General features: G+C 33.8%; 1 long non-coding RNA gene across 1 annotated transcript in view; it reads right to left on the bottom strand.

The window, feature by feature from the left end:
* LOC118765854 overlaps nt 1–4,904 on the bottom strand; it is a 7,919-nt gene extending 3,015 nt beyond the window's left edge. The window contains exon 1 of the long non-coding RNA XR_005001751.1: nt 4,692–4,904. This is a non-coding gene — a long non-coding RNA (uncharacterized LOC118765854). The remainder of the gene's footprint in view (nt 1–4,691) is intronic.
* Between the last annotated feature and the right edge of the window lie 1,392 nt (nt 4,905–6,296).

The raw sequence follows: 6,296 nt of genomic DNA, 5'->3' as shown, positions 1-6,296 counted from the left end.
AATAATACGCAGAACACTTTCCATACAATAACCATCAGAGCATCACAACAAATCACAGCACATAGCCAAGGCACACAGAGCTGCGCTCGGTAGTGAAGTGAAAGCACGCTATAAATATGAAACTACTGAATAATAATAATAATAATAGTAATAGTAATAGTAATAATAATAGTAATAATAATAATGATGATGATGATGATGAAGATAATAATATTGCTCAGATGCAGTGCCTGGCCGTGGCTATGCGCTGATACAGTAGCGAGCAGTGGCTTTCATGGCTTCTGATCTTAACTAATTGGAAGTGTTATCATGTACATTGTTTTGTCTTGGTTTAAAAGATGGGCTACAGCAAATATTCTGCTCAATACCACAGATTAGCTTGTCAGTTGTTTGACCTTAACCAGTTGAGCATGTCCCTTAGTGGCTGACGATATGTGCATCTCTGACCACAAGCAGAAGTAGTGGGGGAGCATCATAGCCGTGTGTTGAGAGGATTCTTTGGGGTTTGGATAATCCCCCTTGGAAACATGGGTGTTTCGTTCAACATCCTTAAACAACCCTTATTCAGGGACCTTTTAAGCGGGATGGGCTACTCGACCAGAAGAAAATTCTAACTGGGCTGTTTAGCTTGATATGAGATCACCATGTCGCGCACATATGGTTGTGTTGCATGTGCCTGGTGCACCCTTATCAGACGGGTAGTCATGATAAGTATACTGGACTTTGTATATTTTATCCTAGTGTCACTTTGATGGCATGCACTGCTCTCACTCAATAATAATAATAATAATAATAATAATAATAATAATAATAAAATAATAATAATAATAATAATAGTAATAATAATAATAGCAATAATAATAATAATAATAATTCTTATTAAAACGATTATAACATCAGACACGCGCTTTGTATTCTAAAGTTTCGTAATGGCAATCCTTGTCTTTGAAGATTTCTATTTCTGTTTTTACAAAGTCGTCAGAACCATTTTCTGTGCGTTGGAATCCAAACCTGATGCAAACATTCCAATGAATTATTCTAGCAGTTTCATCAGTCATCTTTTGATGATCTAAGTGAAGGGGCTCCGATTAAAAGTAAGCTTATATTCCCGTGTGTAGCGATACTCATTCTATGTTTGAGTGAACACCCCTATAATTCTCTTGGTCTATTTTACCCTTAAAACCTATTTTCTGCTACTTAAATCATCGTCTCGGTATCTTTCTTTATTATTCTACTTTAATCAAAGCCAGTTGTTCCTGTCATCTTTATCTCTTTGAAAAGCATTAGATGAAGCTTCTTTACTCGAACCTTTCACTATTTTCAGCTTTGTTTTCTTTCTGTGTGAATCTCAACTAAATCTCTAAATAACTCTTCACTTATTAAACTCCATAACTAGTACTTCTTTTTCTACTAAATATATTCCTAGATTTCTTTTCTCTTGATCTGCTACATCTTCAAATCTCACGAACATAAATCTTATTTTTCTTCTTTTCCATTCCAAACGATTCAAGCTTCTGTATCCTGTGAACCGATTCCTTGTCTTCTGTTCATACCTTTCCATTCTTTTTTTTCCAACTCATTAGGAATATTGAACTCAGGTTGATTGAAACATTCGTTTTCGATTTTTAAGTATTCTTCGTTCTATGATAATATTCTTTATTCAGTACATTCTTTAGTTCCATACCTTTGATTTTATCAATATCCGGTATTCTAAGATACCTATGTATTTTTCTACATCAAAGGTTTTGATATTCTCGCTATCAGGTTCATCCATTTCCGTAACATTTTTATGATGTTTTTTTTTCCATGTTCCTTTCCATTGCTGTACAATTATCGATTCCAGATGCCATCCAAATGTCACTGCGATATACACTTTACATTAATGGATCAAATTGATACTCGTCTCAAATCGCTCATAAACAGATGGTTCAGTTTCCCCGGTACTTTCCCGGTGAATATCTTAGTGTAGCTCGGTTCTGTACAATCGACGAAGGAATCAGTGCTATTGCAAACAAGACAAGTCCAATCCCTTTAGATGATCCCTTTACTAATCTGAACCTCAGCGAATGATTATCCTTTAATACTTAATTCCACTTCACGAACAGCTCTTGGCAACGCAGCCTGTTATTAGTCCACGTGTATTTCTATAATCACTCCATGCTTTAAAAATATTTATCATTTTCTTTATTTAATTCTTCAAAATTATTTGCCATTTATTGCTATTTGGTTCCCTATTTCTTTTTTCGGTGCAGGCGCGTGGCTTAGTGGTTAGGGTGCCGGCATCATGATCGCAAGATTGTGGTCTCGATTCCTGGACCGGGTGACGCGTTGTGTTCTTGAGCAAAACACTTTATTTCACGTTGCTCCAATCCATTCAGCTGGCAAGAATGAGTAACGTTGCGATGGACTGGGATCCCGTCCAGCTGGGGATCACATACGCCATAGAAACCGGGAAACCAGGCCCATGAGCACGGCTAGGCTTTAAAAGGGCGCATTTACTATATTCTATTTCCTTTGTCGACATCCTTTTTGTTCATAAGGACTTCAGTGTTTCGCACATAAGCGTTAGTGGACTTCTTCTAAATTGAAGCCTTTTGTTAGTTTCCTTTCAGTTTCTGCTTCGATATTAGGAAGTCTGTTCTTGAATCCACCAATTGGTGTTATTCCTTTTGCTGCCTCATTATGCTTTTACAGCGATTTGTAAACTCTTTCAGTCAGTAACCATAGACAAGATCTGCAGCAGCAGCAGCAGCAGCAGCAGCTTCGCACTTTGTTGCTTTTAAATTTTTCTTTTTCCAATATTTGCTTTTGCCAAATCAAAATCTTTTCTGCACCTCAACATTTACAGCAATATTTTCCCCTTAGATTTTATTTACATTCTGCTTAATTAGCATGCCTGGCATTCTCCCATGCCACAGAAAAATGCTTGCTTTCTTATAATTTCCCTTACATCCCTTAGGGATATGTAACACTTTGTGATATATGTAATACGTATATGTATAACAAAACCATTCGCAGATATATGAGTGTGTGTGTGTGTGTGTGTGTGTGTGTGTGTATGTGTGTAACTTATATAATATGTAAGTAGATAACTTTCTGGCTTGATTGAAAACAACGTGATGTTGCTCAAATCAGTTTTTTTTCTTCGTACTTTCTAATTTTGATGGCGTTCTTGACTTTACTCTACTTAAGTCGTCCGATCGACGTCTCAATTCCTTTTCCTTTCACGAGCCGGCTGATCCGTTGATCGGATCAACTGGAACCTTCGTCGTCGTAACCGACGGAGTACATCTGTTGATGTTATAAAAGTTTCTCATTAGCTATGAATTATTTGATGGTACTTTTCAACAGAGAGCATTGTACAGGCGCTGCTAATGGTGTCAAACATTGTCGACTACATAAGTGCATATGCTGTGATGCTGTGTTATATAATCTGTTTGTGGTTGTTATGTTTTGTAATAAGTCTTTCTCTTGTAGGCACAAGCCTCGAATAAGTCTTTCTCCTGTAGGCACAAGCCCCTCAAACCCACCCCGACTGATCACCTGTTATTCATTGTATCGTCCCTAAAATGTTGAAAGGCAAAGTCGACCTCGGTGGAATGTAAACCCAGAACGTTAAGAGGGAAGTTCAGTTTCGGAATTATGTCATGTCATGATTATATACATTTTATTTGTTGTATACGTTGAGCCCAAAACTCAGTATTGGAATTATGAGATTGAATTGAATGTGACATGCGTAAAATACTGGCGCCTTCTCGCAGTTATGTGTTTTGGACTATTCTCGGGCTGGTTTGCTTTATGTCAAACCTACTATCAAAGGCTGTACTTATTTGTTCAGATAATATTTCTCGAGAACTTACATTATACATTTTATTACTTTTCAAAAAGAGACCGTGGCGTGTCATTTGAGGAAGATGCGACTGTTATTTACCAAGATGTGCAAATTCAAAAGGGCCCTTCCTGCGAACGACTGTTTAAAGTTGTAACTCGTGATAGGGTTTCAATGTTTTTTTTTTGTTATTTTATTTAAGCTCCCATCAAACACCTTGTTTGCTACATCACTATGCATGTTTATGCTACTTCTTGGTTTCTATATCAGGCTACCATATATGGATGCTCTGGTATAAAAACTGCCCTTTGTCTCAAGTTTGTGTATATATTCTATATTCACATATGGGCTGATCTGCCAACAAAGATATGCTCGATAATTTATTTATGACGGGCGCAATATTCTACAGATGGTGTTAGGCTCTACTTACATAATTTGTTTCGTTTTTCTATTACTATAGCTAGTTAAAAAACAGCGCCGCTAAAATCATATAACTTTCGTTTCGCCTCTTAATGAAGAGCTATTCTTGATTAAGAGCAGTGATGATGACTTCTCTCTGTTGGGATTTGCAAGATATTCAGAACGGATTAGATTTTCTCTGCATATATTCTTTACTATAAGTATGTATGTCAATATGATAGTGGCATTTATAATCTTTCAAATACCTTACCATCTTTTCTCAGCAACTATATTTATTTCCTACCTTACGTTTTAAAGACGTACGTGGGATGACACAGAATTACTATGTACAAAAACGACAACGAAAGCGAAAACTACCACAAACAACCACAACGACAACCACAATAAAGTCGATATTAAAAATTTACGTGATATGTGAAAATATTTCTAAAATTCCACTTACCATTTCTGTCTTACTGCATCCATCATTGCATCCATATCGTTTCAACGTAAGGCGAACGTTTCCAGAATTTAATAATCTTGAACATTTTCTTTTATTCATAATGATTTAATTCTTCAATCACCGACAAATATAATTAAATACATTTTCTCACCACCGAATTATTATTTACATTAAGTCTTGCATGCTCTTTTATCCGTTTGGCGACGTTTATATATATATATATATATATATATATATATATATATATATATATATATATATATATATATATTTGTATATACATATATACATGCATATATATATATGTGTGTGTGTGTGTGCATGGACATGTTATTTCAACATAAGGAACTTTGAGTATTTTTCTACATCTTCCGTTATATACTACTAGATATTCGATGTACGCACTCAAAGATGCGGTGCACACTGCTTAAAAATTATTTTGCATCTCTCTTGAAACTTTATTTCATATTATAAATTTCCGAGTTAATTATCCCGTCTAGGCTTTATATATATATATATATATATATATATATATATATATATATATAATAATAAATATTAGGGAATGAATCCAAAATTACAGGGAAAAATCAGATTTAGGGTTAAATCCAATTTTATAGTAAATTATTATATAATATAATTCGAGACAAAACCACTATTTTAAAACCAAACAAGGAAAGACTTAATCAATACATAAAATTTTAATATAAATTAAATAAACCGCCACTACAAATGTTTATGTCTGCTACCAACAATCTTCAGGTGGATTTTCGATCTAAAAATATCTTCTAATCAGTATCAAATTTTGATACTGATTAGAAGATATTTTTAGATCGAAAATCCACCTGAAGATTGTCGGTAGCAGACATAAACATTTGTAGTGGCGGTTTATTTAATTTATATTAAAATTTTATGTATTGATTAAGTCTTTCCTTGTTTGGTTTTAAAATAGTGGTTTTGTCTCGAATTATATTATATATATATATATATATATATATATATACATACGTATAAACATGTATGTATGCTTAAATATGTGTGTGTGTGTGTGCGGTGTGTATGTAAGTGTGATGTACTGAACAGCGTACACAACAAATGTTTAGTGGAAAACGGAAACGAATATTTAGGGATAATTTTTTGAACGCGGTTCAAGATGGTGACATAATTTCAAGAAATATTGAACAAATTTCTCGGCTAATTTCCATGCTAAGAAAAAAATTAGACTGACAGTTTGATGATTGTTGGCACTACGGAGAAACCATTGAAAATATATTCTAAGCTCTTTGGCCTTGTACAGTTTCGGCTAGTTTTTAATTCATAAAATTACTGTCTTATAAATTGAAAAATTATTAGGTATATTTTTTCATCAATGTTGATTTCTATAATTCAAAATTATCAGGAATAATAGAAGAATATCAGGGGGACTTTGGGCCTGCATTTGGATCCTCAAATTATCGATAAAATACACGCACAAATATTTATATATGCGTATATACATATATATGTGTGTATACATTTATTCATACATTTGTATGTATATATGTATATATATATATATATATATGTATATATATATATATATATATATATATATATATATATATA

This window comes from Octopus sinensis, linkage group LG13 (genome assembly GCF_006345805.1).
Source record: "Octopus sinensis linkage group LG13, ASM634580v1, whole genome shotgun sequence".
NCBI classification, from domain to species: Eukaryota; Metazoa; Mollusca; class Cephalopoda; order Octopoda; family Octopodidae; genus Octopus; species Octopus sinensis.
This window is presented reverse-complemented; position numbering and strand designations above follow the sequence as displayed.